The sequence below is a fragment of the Cibotium barometz genome, chromosome 66 (assembly GCF_041138505.1).
Source record: "Cibotium barometz isolate CiBa-2024 chromosome 66, ASM4113850v1, whole genome shotgun sequence".
Classification (NCBI taxonomy): Eukaryota; Viridiplantae; Streptophyta; class Polypodiopsida; order Cyatheales; family Cibotiaceae; genus Cibotium; species Cibotium barometz.
In genome coordinates this window covers 14,480,873-14,499,156 of record NC_141111.1, presented here as the reverse complement: position 1 = coordinate 14,499,156, position 18,284 = coordinate 14,480,873, and positions in this window count along the sequence as shown.

The window sequence follows — 18,284 nt, the reverse complement described above, 5'->3', positions numbered from 1 at the left end:
TTGACTGGTCATTTTGGGGCCTAATTAGCATGTAATTTTTGACAATTTTGGGTTATGAGCGGAATGTTGCTATGTAATGGGGGTGATATGGAGCACTTGCTACTATAATTAGCCTATGAATTTCACCAATAACCGAGGCACAAAAGGAATAATGGTGTTTGTGGATGAGTTGGTATGGAATAGTTGTGATGATAAATTTTATGGTATGGCTGCGTAGTGCATGGAATGGAGATGATTTTTGTTTTTTGCGGCATGTGAATCAGAGATAAGGACGGAGAGATATGGGAGTTGGAAATATGAGCAAAAAACACATCCAATTCATGATTGGAGAGAGGTAAAAGGGGGAGACATGAAGGGGTGTGAGAGGGTGACACATGTCATACATCCGGATGATCAAGATCCAAGGGCCATGACTTAATCTTGAAGATTAAGGTAGTTACAAGGGAGATTTGAAGAGATGGTGAATTCGGGAGACGTCGCAGGGGAGCGTTTTTCTAGAGATGGGCTGAAGGAGAAGGGGATCACGCATCTTTTTGAGAATTAGTTGGAGAGAGGGAGAGATAGGAAGCTCAGCCTGTGGGAGCCAGCAAAGGAGGAATGCATTCGGCCATGAAGATATGCGCGATTCTTGAAGGGAGCTTCCTGTGGTGGCTGGGCTGAATGCTTGCATCTGAGGCTTGTTTGGAGCTATTCAGGGAGTGTATGCATACTAAGGAAGGAGCGTACCCACAGAGGATGGCTAATTTGAGTTCCAGGAGCTTCCCGTGAGAAAAAGTGCGCCTAATTTTTGGGCAGCAAGCTGATGCAGGGTCTGAACACCAGGGGGAGAGGTTGGACCTCAAGAACACCTCCCTCAACCTCTTGAAAGCAAGCGATTACTCCCTGAAGAACCTTGATCATTTCCAAGTATGAACACCACCCACATGAGGTATTCCGGATCTGTTCGTGATAATTTGTGGAAAAAACCTTTGAAAGTTTTGGGGCATTCTCTTTATGACACATGGTATGAATTTTCCTTATTAAAAAAATTACAGTTTTTAGTTTTATTCCATAACTTTTGACTGATGCATCGGATGAGGTTGGAGCAAACTGGAAATGTTCTTATTTTTCTGAACACTTAGATTTTGACTGGTCACATTCACTATTTGGATAATGGGAACCCCATGTTCATGAATTTATCCCGGGAGACTATGTGTTGCGGAAATCGTAATAATGCAACATCTTTTGATCAACAATTGGGATTGAGATGAAATGAAAAGAGACTATACTTTATTTTTTGCTTCGATGAACTTTATCAAATTAGATCTGTGCTTGGGTGAACATTTGTATGAGTTGCTTTGTAAATGGTGTGTTTGGGGTACGAATAAAAATAATGTTTTGAATCATATCTTGGTGAGGTTAACTCGGAATTGAGCGGTATAAAAAGTGAATGTTCTATAATTTCTGCTGAAAATCAGAATACCAAATTGGATATGGATAATGATGGATGCAAGAAGGTGTCCATGAGTAAATTGGTTATTTAGTATGTAATGTTTTGGGTTATAACGTTGTTATGATGAATCAAAATGAGATGATAAAAAAAAAGAAACTTTGCTGGTTTTTCTGAGTTTCATTAGTGTGAAAAGAGAGAAATAAAGTTTTTAATGATTATGAGATATTATTCTCAAAGAAATGAGTTTTGGAGTGTAAGTCTTGGAAGGCAAAGTGTGTGAGACGAGTGATTATTGGACTACATTAGTGACCCTAGACCATATCCTTTATCCCTTTTCTAATGCAATAGCCTAATACTTGGCTAGCTAGTTACCCGGACATTTGGTGACCTTTAGGGGTTGTCATTTTTTGGTGCGTTTGCCGGGAGATCACTAGCTATTTAGTAGCTACGGGATATCTCGGCGCATATATTTTGCGTGTGAGAACCAGGGTTTAGGAGTTCAAAAAAAAAACAACAAACAAACAAACAAACAAACAAACAAAATAAGAAAAAAAACGGCACGACCCCTAGGATCAGAAGGACTTAGGAGTGGTCGCGAGGAGTTAAATGAGAGAGGGACATTGGTAAACACATGTGATTTTTTGGAGAGTTTTGCTAACTGGGTTCCGTACGAAGATGAACGACAAGAGTGGGAGGACATATTCATTCAAGAATATTACCCAGAGTTTCCTAGTGATGTGATACGTAAGATCAAGGCCACGTATTGCAAGGATTATCTTAGATCCATAGAGCCCTTTGGTTTGTTCCATGCACCAATTTGGTGGAAGTGGTTTATCAAGGCAATTTTAAGGTCCATCAAGCTAGATAATCCAGAGAATCATGAAGAACCTCAGGAAGTAAGAAGTGTATGAGTGAGTCTACTCAGGGTCGAACAATTGACCCAAGACAAGCAAGGGAAGAAAGGAGGAAAAGGAGGGCTGAACGAGCTGAAATCCGTCTCGCTGCGCAATTAGAGTTAGTGAACCTATTGTTGAGAGAGCAAGAACTGAACGGGACACAAGGAAGATCCTTGGATAGCGGTCAATTTAAGGTTAGCGTTCCTTCTAGTCTAAGCGGGGAAGACCTTTCGTGTGATGACCAAACAATAAGGGATTTAGGAGTCAGCAATCGACTTGTACAGGTTGATAGCCCATTAAGAGAGGAAAGAGAGACTATTGCAGGCACTAGCGGTAGTGTGCCTAGAGGACTTAGAAGCTATCCGCGATTACCTAGGGTAAGACCTAGAGCTTTAAATTTCTGGGACGATCCAACTTTTGAGGTATTACCATTTTTCCAAATGGCTGTTCCAGCACAAAGAGCAACAATCCGGTTAGCCGACTTTGTGCAATTTGCGGGACTTTGGGATGAGGATCCTGATGCGCATTTACAAAAGTTTGAGGTGACATGTGTTGCTAATGAGATAATTGATCAAGATCAAAAGCTGCATATCTTTCCGGCAACTTTTAAAGACGAAGCAGCAAGTTGGTATGGCAACTTGGATGCAGCTTCCAAGGCCACGTACCAAGATCTATCAACATCTTTTTTGGCCAAATTTAGAAGGCAAGGTTTTCAAGATAGATTGGCCCAGCAATTAGACTACTTGTTGCAAGGAGTGAACGAGAGCATTGACCATTACATACAACGCATGGAGACCATTGTGAGGAAGATGGGAGTAGCAGCCCCTAATGATGACACACAAAAGCGTCGTTTGATTGATGGTCTAAGGGATCCAGAGGCTCAGAAGTATGTTGGGATTCGTCGGCCTATTGATTTGAATGCGGCCAAACAAGAAGCTAGAAACTAGGAAGAGGTACAACTGGGACAGCAACGACGGAGGGAATTACTTTATGGCCCTATGGGGACATCACCTATGGTTAGCTCTATGAGACCCCATGAGGTCTCAACAATGGCCGGTCCCTCACAACCACAAGTGGTTGTTAATACCAATCCAGCACCATACATGCCTCCAAACCCATATATGACTGCACCGGCATATATGCTTCAGACCGGAACACCACCACCACCTTTAGTGAGCGAGGCAAGGGTGGGGGACATTGTGACAAGTATGTTGGGAAAATTTAAAGAGGAGATCTTAACTGCTGTGCGAGCTCCAGTAAGGGACGTTATGGCTATAGAGCCACAGCTGCCTACTATGCAAGCCAGTGTACAAACTCCACCCCGATCGAATATATGGTGTGGGAAATGTCATGGCTATGGCCATTTGGCAACAGAGTGTCCTACTGTATCTCGAGTCGTACCTGATCAACCACGAATCTTGTTTTGTACTTATTGCTTGAGAAACAATCATACAGAGGAAAATTGCTTCATTAAGCAAGCACATGAGAGAAGGCAAGCGCAGGGGATGAACACTAATTTTAATTGCATGGATAAGAATAATATTACTTATGAAATTGGACCTCCACCTCGACCTTTTATGCAAAGAGGAATCCCAGAACCCTATAAGCAACAATTGCAGCAAGGATTACCTGCACAAGCCCGACCTCCATTTTCCACGAGGGCGAGGGCAAGGTGGAATGAGGGGACAAAGGCCAGGGTCACCATATCGGCCATATTTTGGCCGGGGTTATCAAGGATATGGAAGTCCTAATACAATTGCCCAAGGAAAAGTGATTTGTTGGAACTGTCACCAAGAAGGCCACATTGCTGCATATTGCCCGAATGCAAGGGCACACCAAGATTATGTTCCTTTATGCAAGCAATGCAGTGAGGAGGGCCACGAGGAGAAAGATTGCCCTAAAAGTAATGCAAAATTAATAGGGGACAAAGGGAAGCAAATTGTAGATGAGGGTCCCAGTACTTCAGCAAATCTAGTGGAAGTAGTCCCTATAGTAGGTGCTAAGAAAGAATTGGCAGACAGAAAATCTAGAAAGGTGACATTTGCTCATAATCATCCAATGGTGGGAGTTGTCACTAGATCCCAGGGGAAAGTGCAAAGGACTGTAGAAAACTTGCCGAAATCAACCCAATTAGAAGGAGGAAAAGTAAGCATGCTTAAGGAGGCATCTTTAGAGGAAGTTGCAGAGAATCAAGAGCCAGTGTCGGATGAGTAATCGTCTGATCAACCTCCCATAGCACGCGTAGGAAAAGGCCCTCACTTCCAACTTGGTGTAACACCTTTCCCTGATAGATTAAAAGTACCACGTGCTAAGAAGGTCAGGATAGGTGCTAAAGTTGATCCAAAACCTCAATTTGATTTATGGGATATATTGGAACGGTGTGAGGTGTCTATTAGTCTACCTACATTAGCGGAGATCTCTCCAATATGTCGAAAGCAGATGTATCAACGACTTGCACGTCGACGTTCGCGGGTGAGAAAAGAAGTGACTCCTAAAGAACCTTTGGAAACAGGAGTGCAAGTAATTGATATGTTTATGGATTCTGAGGCTCCGACTATTACGGTGGAAATTGGACATCATCAGGTCATGGGGGTACAGCTAGATGGAGGAGCTGCGGTGAATCTCATGACTGAACACACGATGGAAGAGTTGGGCCTAAAGGGTTTAGAGCCCACAAATATCATGTTGCGAGTAGCAGATCAACGTCGAGTGAAACCCTTAGGTCTACTTCAAGGAGTAAAGACTATAATAGCTGGATTGGAGTTTTGCATTACCTATCTGATAGTGCGACCGCATTCCTATGGTGCAGCGTTTCCAATCTTGGTAGGACGACCTTGGTTAGTACAAGCTCGATGTGTTCAAAAGTGGCATAAAGGGATAATAATCATAGGTCCACGCATGGATCGAGTTCAATTAAGGGTGGTGTCTAAAGAATTCTTGAGGGAGTTCATTAAACCACCTTCTACAACCGAAGAAATGACGGGATATGGAAGTGATACATTGCAAATGGTTGATACGGATGAGCCTATAATGCAAAAGAGAGAGTGCTCTAACTTTGCTTTGGATGCTGGTATGGGAGAATATCGAGTGCATTTTTCTTCGGAGAATGACTCTGACAATGACATTACCGATTGTTTGTCATCACCAGAGGAGTGTGTAGCGGATTGCTTTTGCATGGATACAATCAAGCAGAGGAGAGCAGACGATGGGGATAAAGCAAGGCACCAAGAGCTAGATGCCCTTATTGAGAAATTGCAAGAGCAGTTAGAGCTAGACCGCGTTTTTTCTAGTGAATCTATGGACGCATTATTAAGGAAGGTGAAGTTGCTAGAGGAAGATAAGGGACGAGCTGAGATAAAAATTAGACATTTGCAAGATTTGGCCTTGCAACTTGAAGAGTGCCGTCATGAAGAAGAAACTTCTTGGGAAGCCTTACTTCGAGAAAAAGATCGTGAGATTGGTCGTTGTCGACAAGAACTCCAATATAATGCGAGGTATACTCGAAAGTTGCTCAGAGAATGTGAGAGATATAAGCAAAAAGATAACAAGAGTGAGGATTGCTCGTCGTTGCAAAAGATGAGTAGAAGGAAAAATAAGTCATTTTCCAGAGAGTTCTTGGAAGCACAATACAATGAAACAATAGGAGGTGATGGAGGAGAGTTCAATGATTGGACTGATTCCAAGATGATTGAGGTAGCGATGAGGGATGCTTTTATGGTTCAAATTGAGGAGCCTATCAATGAGGAAGAAGAAATAGACCCTTTAATGGTGATACCTTATACCCATGAAAGTCTTGTAAGTGCTCGTTCTTCGCATGAAGAAGAGGAGGAGTGTAACACCAAGCAAAAGTTTCTAGAAAATGTTTGTTTCAAAGTGAGAGACCATCCACCTATACAAGCTAGATCTCGTCGACGATCAGCCTTTGTTTCTGATGCATTAGAAATTACACAGCGCTGGGAAGTTGAAGAGGGAAAATGCTTTACATTGGGGAGTCAATTGCAAGAACGAACCTTAACTAGATTGAGAGAGGTTCTACAAACATACAAACATGTCTTTGCTTGGTCCTATAAAGACTTGCAGGGAGTGAAACCTGAGATATGCCAGCATTACATTGATTTAGAGCCAAATGCTAGGCCGGTATGCCAACGTCAAAGGCGCACAAACCCTGTCTATGCAGAGCTTGTGAAAGCAGAGATAACAAAGCTGTTAGACGCGGGTTTCATTTATCCTGTGGCATACAGTGAGTGGGTTTCCCCTATTGTAATTGTTCCAAAGAAAAATCGTAAGATTAGAATTTGTGTGGATTATCGAAAGCTAAATGATAAGACTAAGAAGGATCACTTTCCATTGCCTTTCACTGATCAAGTTATAGACCGAGTAGCAGGGCATAAATTGTATTCCTTCTTAGATGGTTTTAGCGGTTATAATCAAATACAAATCCACCCAGATGATCAACCAAAAACCACTTTTACAACAGAATGGGGAACTTATGCTTATCGAGTGATGCCATTTGGATTATGTAATGCTCCATCTACTTTCCAACGGGTGATGATGGCTTCATTTCAAGAGTTTTTACAAAAGTGGATGGAAATTTTTTTGGACGATTTTTCAATTCAAGGGGATGAGGAGGATATGCCTGAGAAGTTGGCTAAGGTCTTTGATCGTTGTCAGCAAACCGGTATTTCCTTGAATCCGGAGAAATGTGTTTTTGGCATTAAGAAAGGAATCTTGTTAGGTCACGTGATTTCATCTGAGGGCATTACTGTGGATGATAGTAAAATTAATAAGATACGTGATCTGCCTGCTCCTACAACCATAAAGCAATTACGAGGGTTTTTGGGACATGCTAATTATTATCGCCGCTTCATATTGAATTTTGCTTCGGTGGTAAACCCTTTAACTACTCTTCTTCGGAAGGATGTACCCTTTGAATGGTCACAAGATTGTCAGGAGGCTTTTGATACGATTAAAGATCGATTGATAAAAGCACCAGTTTTGATACCCCCAGATTGGGCTAAACCTTTTCATATTCATGCAGATGCTTCACACACAGCTGTAGGAGCAGTTCTTTGTCAAGCAGACAATAAGAAGGTAGACCATCCGATTTATTATGCGAGTCGGAATTTGACAGAGACAGAGAGAAATTACACTACAACGGAGAAGGAATGTTTATCCATGGTATTTGCCGTGAATAAATATCGACATTATTTATTGGGCAAGTTCTTTACAATTTATGTGGATCATCAAGCACTAAGATATCTTTTGAACAAGACAGATCTTGCGGGGCGAGTAATTCGATGGATGTTACTTTTTCAAGAGTTTGATTTTGAGGTGGTTACTCGTCCTGGAAAATCTCATGTATTGGCCGATCATCTTTCTCGGCTTTTGACTGAGGATATTGAGGAGGGAGTGGATGATGAATTGCCTGATGCGGCATTATTTCTGACCGATTGTACACTTCCTTGGTTTGCAGATATTGCAAATTTTTTGAGTACTGCTCATTATCTAGGAGGTGCCAGCAAACATGAAAAAAAGAAAATTTTATTGCAATCTCGCCACTACACCCTCTTTGGTGGTTATTTGTATCGTTATTTTCCTAGGGAGGGGGTGTATCGTCGTTGTGTGCGAGAGGATGAGATACCTTCTATCTTACGTGCACTTCATGATGAGCCATGTGGAGGTCATTTTGCGGGGGAATTAACCGCTCGCAAAGTATTGCTAGCAGGGTATTGGTGGCCAACTGTTTATAAAGACTCTTTTGAGCATTGTAAACGTTGTGATAAGTGTCAACGGGTTGGTCGACCCACACCACAATTTGCGACCCCTTTAAATCCAATCTTGGCTTTAAAACCTTTTGAGAAATGGGGAATTGATTTTGTGGGTCCGATTGATCCACCCACTCGTTATCGATCTAATCGATACATTCTTGTGTGCACGGATTATGTGACCAAGTGGGTTGAAGCTAAACCTTTGAAAACGGATAGAGCATTGGATGTCGCCAAATTTTTATATGAAAATATCATTACTCGTTTTGGTTGTCCGTTGGAGTTGGTGAGTGATCGTGGTTCTCATTTTTTAAATGAGACTATTACGGAATTAACGAAACTTTACAAAATCAAGCATCGGAAATCTACTCCGTATTATCCTCGAGCTAATGGTCAAGTGGAGGTGACCAATCGAATACTGGGAACGATTTTAACCAAGACAGTATCGGAAAATCGACGTGATTGGGATGAGCGATTGTTTGAGGCTTTGTGGGCATACCGTACCACATTTAAGGTTACGACTCAAAATACACCTTTCACTCTAGTGTATGGTACAGAAGCAATCTTTCCAATAGAGAAGGAAATACCCACATTACGCGTTGCCTTGGAATCTCGACTAGGTGAGAAGGAATCTTTAGAGGCTCGATTACTCGCCTTGGTGAAGTTGGATGAGATACGTTTAACGGCTCTGCAAAATGTTGAGGCGATGCAACATAGACGAAAGGCTTGGCATGATCGTCACATTAAGGTGAGGGAGTTTCAAAAGAATGATCAGGTTTTAGTCTATGACAATCGATATTATAAGTTTCCTGGCAAATTACAAATGAGGTGGTTAGGCCCTTTCAAGGTGTTAGAGGCCTTTAATAATGGTTCTTTGATTGTCCAAGACCCTGATGCTGTAATAGCTCCTTTTCGTGTTAATGGTCTTAGGGTGAAACATTATTTTGTTTAAGTTGGTAAGTATGTGGGTCAGGTTGGTTCATTGTATATTTTTTCACATGAGTTTTGCTCTTTATTATTTAGTGTTGTTCTAATGGGATTGGTGGGTTTATCAGGTTTTGGTGCGAACGATTCGATTTCCTTTTATACAGGTGATATACAGGTGGTATGGAGTTTTCTCTCAATGCTTTGTTTTATTTTCTTCATCCTTATGTGGTTTGGTTTGGGTGGGATGGTATTTTATCATTAGTTGTAGACCCTGATTGGGTTGATGAGTTGGAATGGTTGTTTCGGTGGTTGGCTGCCGGGGAATCTCTTCCAATTGCCGAGAGCGACTTTGGTCACATGGCCCAATCTTTGGCCGTTATTGCGCCAGAGATTTTTTGTTCAGGTGTGGACACCTTAACCGATGCGTCCGATGATTCTTCGGATGATTCTTTTCATCCTGAAGATGTTGTGGTAGACTATCTTGATGAGGAGGATAAGGATGAGGGTTTGGGCTTTGGCCTTCCTCAGGGCTTGTATCGTATACTTCTACCTCGAGAGAGTAGTTTTGTTTTGAGAGCTGTGAACGAGACAGAGGGCCATGGGGTGACACCTCAACTTTTGCCTTTTGGTGTAGTGAATGTGCCTGTGAGTTTTTGCACCATTTTTTCTGAGTCCCATGATGTCAATTAGTTTTGTTTTTTCTTGTTATTTATTTCACCCAAAACAAAAAAAAATAAAAATAAAAAAATAAAAAAATAAAAAAAAAACAATTGTTTTGTTTGTGTGATTTGTTATGTGTTTTTGTTGTTTGTTTTGGTTTGCATGTGGATTGGTTTTTTCTGTGTTTGTTTGTTTTAGTTTTAGGTACATTATGTTTCTTGGAAGTCGTATTTAATTGTTTGAATGGTTAGTATGTGCAGATATGGTATCGGGTGGGTGAGCATTAATGCTAAATCTTTTGTGGGTTGTTCTTCATTGATAAATCTTTATGGGTTTTTATTGGTGCTAAAGGTGGACTTACCATTCTTTTCTATGCTTGGTTGAGGAGCTACTTGCTTGTAATTGGGACTGGTTCTTTTTGCCTTATCTTTTGCGGTGTGAGAGTAGAAGTTGAAGAGTGTGAAGAGTGAGAAGAAGTAGATGTCTAAATGACATTGGGAGTTTGTGAAGATTGTTGAGATGTGGTTTCGTAATGGCAAAGGAATTTTTCTTGATTGTTCGCAGGAGTTCACAAAGTCAGTGTGGAAGGAATAACCACATCTAATTTTGGCACCAAGTTTTCCTTATTATTTTTCTTTTTAAATTATTGATGTTTTCTTTATTTGTTTTGGTATTTTGTGTGTGAGTGTTCTTTCTTATTTGAAAACTAAAAATTAAAAAAACTTTGAAAAATTCTTAAAAAATTAGAGCAGGTTAACGTTGTTGTGGAAGGTAGTGTTTTGTGCCATGTACAAGTGGGAGCTGGATATGGTCACTAAGGTGGTTCTAAGTATGTGTTTGGAGGTAGTTGCTCAAGGTGTAATGAGGTTTCTTTACAATTTCCAGGTGCATTCTAACCTTGGTATTGTTTTTTTGTTTTGCTTTAATATCAAAATGAAAATTAAAAAAAAGAGAAAATATGAAAAGGAAAAAATGTGGTTTTAGGGTAGATGAAATTGTGTGTGAGAGTGTGTGAAGGATTGTATTGATGAATGTATTGAGTGAATGGATTGGTTTCATATGAGTGGGTGTGATTGTGAGTCTGTGTGCGAGTATGTGTGTATATGTGGATGTTGAATTGGATGTGAAAATGTGATTGAAAATATTGAGAGAGTGAATATGTGAATGAATGAATGAGAGAGAGAGAGAGAGAGAGTGTGTATATGTGTGGATGTATGATTGAATAAAGATGTTGTGGGTGAGTTAATAAGTGATGTTGTGGGATTAGCGTGACTAAGTTACATTCCATTTGGGTTGCTAGATAGAGAATTGCTAAAACATTGCCATTTTAGAGGCTGAGTAGGTTTTGGCCATGCTGAGATTCTATTTGAGGTGTGTTGATGGAGTATGCCAAGTGCTTGAGACTTTGTCTTGAGTGAATCCATGTTGAGATTGCATATTCTAGGTTCATAGGAGGACTATGAATAGGATGAATGACCTTTTAGAAGAAGTGGTAGTGTTGGAAGAAAAAAAAGAAAAGAAAAAATAATAAGTGGTAAACCAAGAAGATAATCATCGCCATAGGGATTCTTGGTAGGTTCCTTGGAGAGACATTTCCTTGGACCGATGCCTTGGCTTTTATGGGGTGAGACCTTGGTTGGTTGGAGAAAGGAAACAATAAGACCAAGAAGATAACCAGCGCCATGTGAGATTTTTGGTAGGTACCTAAGGTTTCTTTACGAGCCTGGGGCCGATGCCTTGATTTTCTGTGGGTTGGGACCTTGTGTCAAAAGGAAAGAAGAAAAGATGTGAAAAAAGAAAAACAAAAATGAGGAGGAGAAATGAAACGAAAAAAAAAAACATAGGAATAATGAGGGATTTTTGAATGTTTGTAGATTTTCTATGAGGTTAGAATGTGTAGTTTTGGGATGGTTTTCATGACTAGATGAGGTGTTTGAGACTAAGTTCATAACCGGAGACATGTTTTGAGTAGTGTTTGAGTATGATTTGGATCTATTCTGGTTTTGAAAAGTGGGTTAGTTTTAGTGGTTTTCTTTCTAGTATGCCTTGATGGAAATGTAGCTTGGTTATGCAATCCAATATTACATGTGTGAGTGGTATGGTGTGTTTGTGAGTGAATGATTTGTGTGAGTGTGGTTATGAGGTGTGTATGTGTGTTGATGTGATATGGTATTGGAGTGTTTGTATTGCAATAATATGGTTGATGAGAGAATGCTATATTTGGAACTTTTATAGGTGGTAATGTTTGGTGGCAGATTTGGTGGAAGACACAACGCAATGGATGAAGTGATGGATGTTCGAGTTTTATGTTCGCGAGGACGCTTCACATTTAAGTGTGGGAGAAATGTTGACTGGTCATTTTGGGGCCTAATTAGCATGTAATTTTTGACAATTTTGGGTTATGAGCGGAATGTTGCTATGTAATGGGGGTGATATGGAGCACTTGCTACTATAATTAGCCTATGAATTTCACCAATAACCGAGGCACAAAAGGAATAATGGTGTTTGTGGATGAGTTGGTATGGAATAGTTGTGATGATAAATTTTATGGTATGGCTGCGTAGTGCATGGAATGGAGATGATTTTTGTTTTTTGCGGCATGTGAATCAGAGATAAGGACGGAGAGATATGGGAGTTGGAAATATGAGCAAAAAACACATCCAATTCATGATTGGAGAGAGGTAAAAGGGGGAGACATGAAGGGGTGTGAGAGGGTGACACATGTCATACATCCGGATGATCAAGATCCAAGGGCCATGACTTAATCTTGAAGATTAAGGTAGTTACAAGGGAGATTTGAAGAGATGGTGAATTCGGGAGACGTCGCAGGGGAGCGTTTTTCTAGAGATGGGCTGAAGGAGAAGGGGATCACGCATCTTTTTGAGAATTAGTTGGAGAGAGGGAGAGATAGGAAGCTCAGCCTGTGGGAGCCAGCAAAGGAGGAATGCATTCGGCCATGAAGATATGCGCGATTCTTGAAGGGAGCTTCCTGTGGTGGCTGGGCTGAATGCTTGCATCTGAGGCTTGTTTGGAGCTATTCAGGGAGTGTATGCATACTAAGGAAGGAGCGTACCCACAGAGGATGGCTAATTTGAGTTCCAGGAGCTTCCCGTGAGAAAAAGTGCGCCTAATTTTTGGGCAGCAAGCTGATGCAGGGTCTGAACACCAGGGGGAGAGGTTGGACCTCAAGAACACCTCCCTCAACCTCTTGAAAGCAAGCGATTACTCCCTGAAGAACCTTGATCATTTCCAAGTATGAACACCACCCACATGAGGTATTCTGGATCTGTTCGTGATAATTTGTGGAAAAAACCTTTGAAAGTTTTGGGGCATTCTCTTTATGACACATGGTATGAATTTTCCTTATTAAAAAAATTACAGTTTTTAGTTTTATTCCATAACTTTTGACTGATGCATCGGATGAGGTTGGAGCAAACTGGAAATGTTCTTATTTTTCTGAACACTTAGATTTTGACTGGTCACATTCACTATTTGGATAATGGGAACCCCATGTTCATGAATTTATCCCGGGAGACTATGTGTTGCGGAAATCGTAATAATGCAACATCTTTTGATCAACAATTGGGATTGAGATGAAATGAAAAGAGACTATACTTTATTTTTTGCTTCGATGAACTTTATCAAATTAGATCTGTGCTTGGGTGAACATTTGTATGAGTTGCTTTGTAAATGGTGTGTTTGGGGTACGAATAAAAATAATGTTTTGAATCATATCTTGGTGAGGTTAACTCGGAATTGAGCGGTATAAAAAGTGAATGTTCTATAATTTCTGCTGAAAATCAGAATACCAAATTGGATATGGATAATGATGCATGCAAGAAGGTGTCCATGAGTAAATTGGTTATTTAGTATGTAATGTTTTGGGTTATAACGTTGTTATGATGAATCAAAATGAGATGATAAAAAAAAAGAAACTTTGCTGGTTTTTCTGAGTTTCATTAGTGTGAAAAGAGAGAAATAAAGTTTTTAATGATTATGAGATATTATTCTCAAAGAAATGAGTTTTGGAGTGTAAGTCTTGGAAGGCAAAGTGTGTGAGACGAGTGATTATTGGACTACATTAGTGACCCTAGACCATATCCTTTATCCCTTTTCTAATGCAATAGCCTAATACTTGGCTAGCTAGTTACCCGGACATTTGGTGACCTTTAGGGGTTGTCACATGGCTTTGGACATCAAGCACAGCTTTGTCCCTGCTTCACCAGGACAAAGCCCCCCCTACCCCCAATCAGGCCAGACCAATAGATAAGACTCCACCCACCATACGACTACTCGACCAGGGGAAGAAGGATGGACAAAAGTGGAAGGGAAGAGGAAAAGACAGAGAAAGAAGGAAAAGAGCGTCAGCTCTGAGTTTTGTTTGAGATTAAATCTGCTGAGCAAGGGGAGTGGAGGCACAACCATCAGGACTTACATCGTTCACATGATGTGGAGGTTTTGTTGCCTTGTTAATGAGCTTTCAGCTATGTTTGTATCTGAGTATGGTAGTGTGACACTCTATAAAGGCATAAACAATCTTACCACTTCCGTGTCATCACTTTTTGGTGCCTCCACAGAGGAAGAAATTTCCTTCGGTTTGTGAAAGAGGACAGGGGTTTGTGTGAAGAAAGATTTGGGAAATGGCTTAGGATTTTCCAGAGTATTGGGGATTGCCACAGGAGAGTGCAATCAGGTTTCTGGAGAAGATGGAGTTTACAGCCTTGATGTAAGACAGGGCAACCCCGGAGATCCTCTCTCACATTTTGACTTATTGCTTGCAGGGTGATGCAAAGCATGGCTACAGATGTTTGTGACTACACACAGGAATGCTCATCAACAGGATCCTGAGTACTGTGTAGCTAGAGCTGCATTTTTGGCACAGTTTGCCCGTGTAAGGAGTTCGAATGATGTGTGGAAGGAGTTGTGTAAAATTCAGCAGAAGGATGGTCAGGATGTGGATCAATATCTGATAGAGTTTGGTAGACTATGGAGTCTATGGTGTGAGGCTTTGATTCCTGAAGTACCCCTGCAGATAAAGAGAGACCGATTTGTGGCTGGTCTGGAGCCAACCCTCCGTTTGAAGGTGGAGCTGAAGAATCTGGATAGCTTTGAGGAGGCTGTCAGAGTTGCTCGTGAGAGAAGGAGTGGAAGGTGAAGCATCTGAGGCAGATGGGAATACAGGAAGAGCCTAAGAAGTTTGTGAAGATGCCAAAGATTGAGAGTGTGCATCCTAGAAGAGAAGCTGTTGTTGTTCCTGAACAGGAGGATACTTTGAAGAGAGACATTCATGATGCAGTGGAACTCATGAAGTCCCTAAGTTTGAATTGGATGGAAGCAGGTGGAAAGGGAAGAAGCCGAGGAGCACCAAATAATAGAAGAGACAATATGCCAATAGGTGAAGGAAATATGGGAGGAACAGGGAGAGGACGAGGCTATTATTTAAGTAATGTCCAATGCTGAAACTGCGGGGAGCGGGGACATATCAGCCCTCAATGTGATAAACCGCCCAGGGCAGGTGGTGGAATGTATCCCGTGGTGCAAAGAACTAATGATAGATCGGGAGATCATAGTGTGGAGGTAAAAGATCCAAATCAGCCCTGTACTAGTGGAGTTAAATGGGAAGACAAAGGGAAGGGACCGGCTCTTAGCTTGATAGGAGTGGAGACCATCCCAGAGATCATGCCTGTGGCCAAGAGGACAAGAAGTACAATGGCAGAAGCCGAACCATCTTCTAAGAAAGGAAAACATGTCCAGTTTGACATAAGCCCTCAACCAGAGAAGAAGAAGAGGAAGCCAAGAAGACATTATAAAACTTCAGATTTGTATATTGGTCAAGGTCAGGAGGAATACACCCTGATGGGAGATTTAAAGGGAAGGGCAGCCAATTTAACTTTCGCCCAATTACTTGGATTGTGTCCGAAGCTCAAGAGAGAGTGGAAGAGGTTGGCAAATCCGAGGAAAGCAAATGAGCAAGAGCCCACACAAGGTGAAATGGAGATGATGTCTGTGGAAGACCTTCTTGATATTTGTCCATCGGTTGATGCTCGGTGTGGAGGTGTGAGTGTTGGAGAGGCATATGTAGATGGCAGTACACAAATCAGTGTAATGACTCAGTCCTGCATGGAGAGATTGGGGCTAAAGCTGAATGCTAGTTCAGATTTTAGACTCCATTTGGCAAAGCATGCAAAAGTGGTGTCAGGGTATATGTACAAGAGTACCAGTGACTGCTTTTGGTGTGATTTGCAGCATAAATTGTCATATTATGCCGGCTAGTTTAGGAGCTTATCCACTGATTTTAGGCAGGCCTTGGCTTAGACAGGTGGGTGCCATACAAAATTGGAGAAGGGAGACTATAACTGTACATAATAAGAGAGGAAGAGCCACGAAGTTCAATATGAGTAGCAAGCTGGAAATGAAGAGTGAGCCTGAAGAAACAAGTGCTGATGAATATACAAATAGTGAAACTGAGGAAGAAAGTTCTACTTGTGATGATGAAGGTCAGGTATCATTTCTAGTGAAGGAAGAAGATGAACATGTGATGCAAGCTGAAGAGATGTTAAAGGAGGAAGAAGAGAGCAGACTTGAAGACATGGACAGTCTGATGCAGCCTCCATCACCCAGTGCAGAGAAAGAGAAGCTATTACAGGGTATGCTGGATCCTAGATTGCAGCCAGTGGAAAAAGAGGAGTATATGAAGGTAATACATAAATTTCCAAATTTGTTCATTACCTCATGCCCAAGGATTCAATTGTGAACCAATAGTATTGAAAGAGGGTGTGAAGCGAGTGTTTCAAAAATTGAGAAGAATAAATAGAGAACTATTGCGTGTGTTAAGAGAGGAGTTGAGTGAATTATCAAAAGCAGGGTTAATTTATCTGATAGTTCACTCAGATTGGGCAAATCCAGTGGTCTTTACTCCAAAGCATACGGGTGGGTGGAGAGTCTATATCGATTACAAGCCTCTACATGCTGCAACAAAAAGCAATCACTATTCTCTGCCATTCATTGATGATATTTTGGACAGGGTGGCTGGATATGAGAGGTATAGTGTATGTGATGGTTTCTCTGGGTATTTTCAGATCTCAATTGCTGAGAAGGACCAGGCTAAAACCACTATCATTACACCATGGGGTTGCTTCTGTTACCGAGTAGTACCATTTTGGTTTGAAAAATGCACCCTCGTGGTATCAGAGGAACACTGATAGAGTACTTGCACCTCTTACAGATCATTCTATGAGAGATTTTTTGGATGATATATGTGTATATAGTTCTCAAAAGGAGCATGGTAATAAATTGGAGCAAGTATTTTCTAAAATGGATGATGCAGGTGGACAGCTGAATCCAAAGAAGTGTCATTTAGGATATTCAAAAGTGAAGCTGTTGGGGCATATGATATCTCAAAATGGAATTGAACCTGATCCAGAGAAAATTAAAGCTCTTTTCTTATTATCTGCACCATCAACATCCAGGCAGCTCTGCAGACTTTTGTCAAGAAGGTAAATGCAAGATTTATTCCTTTGATGTCTCAATTGCTTTACCCTCTTCAGTAGGCTATGAAGAAAGAACCATTGCAATGGAATGAAGAATGCGAGGAAGTGTTTGAGAAAGTAAAAGAGGTATTTCCAGTGTAAAAGCCCTAGATTTCTCTCAATGGAATGAAGAATGCGAGGAAGTGTTTGAGAAAGTAAAACAGGTATTGGGAGGTATTTCTAATGTAAAAGCCCCAGATTTCTCTCAGGTCTTCTATGTAAATCCTTCTTTTGGCCCAGATGTGGTTGGAGTAATCTTAATGCAGAGAGGAGATGAGTCCAGATATATGAAACCTGTATATTATGCAAGTAGGGTGAAGATGGAAGGAGAAAGGAAATATACAAAGGCTGAATTGGTTTTGTCAAGTTTGGTGTATGCTTGCAAGAAGTTCAGATCATATCTCCTGATGAGACCATTTGTGGTTCTGACAAACTATACTCTTCTCCCTCAGCTGGTGAATGGTACTTGACTCTCAAAAGGTATGATGCGATGGTTAGTAGAGCTTCAAGAATATGATTTCTCATTTTTGATTGAAGATACTTGCAAGGCAACTCTAGCAGATCTTCTAACATATAAGGAAGGCCCGATCTTGGTGAAGGAAGTGGATTCAAAGATAGAAAAAAAGGAACAAATTATTATTCCTGGAGCTCATGTTTTATTCTTTGATGGTTCGTATAAGAGGAGTATACATCAGGCCACCGGGGGTTATATAATCCAGGATTCAACTGGCGGGCTGATTCTAAAAGATGGGATACATCTGGAAGCTGAAAGTAATAATGAGGCTGAATATGCAGCATTGTTTCAGGGGCTACAGGCTGCTTGAAAACAGAAAATTCAAAAGCTAATCATAAAAGGAGATTCCCTATTAGTAGTAAAGCAGGTCTTGGGCAGCTGGCGGGCAAAGAATCCGAGATTGAAAAGATGTCTAGCTGATGTTAGAAGGCTACTACATCAATTTACAGCATGGAGTATTCAACATGTGCGGCGGGAGGACAATCATATTGCACATGAGTTGGCCCAAGAGGCAATTAATCAGGATCCAATAATTGCAAAAATTGAAGAGCCATTATACAG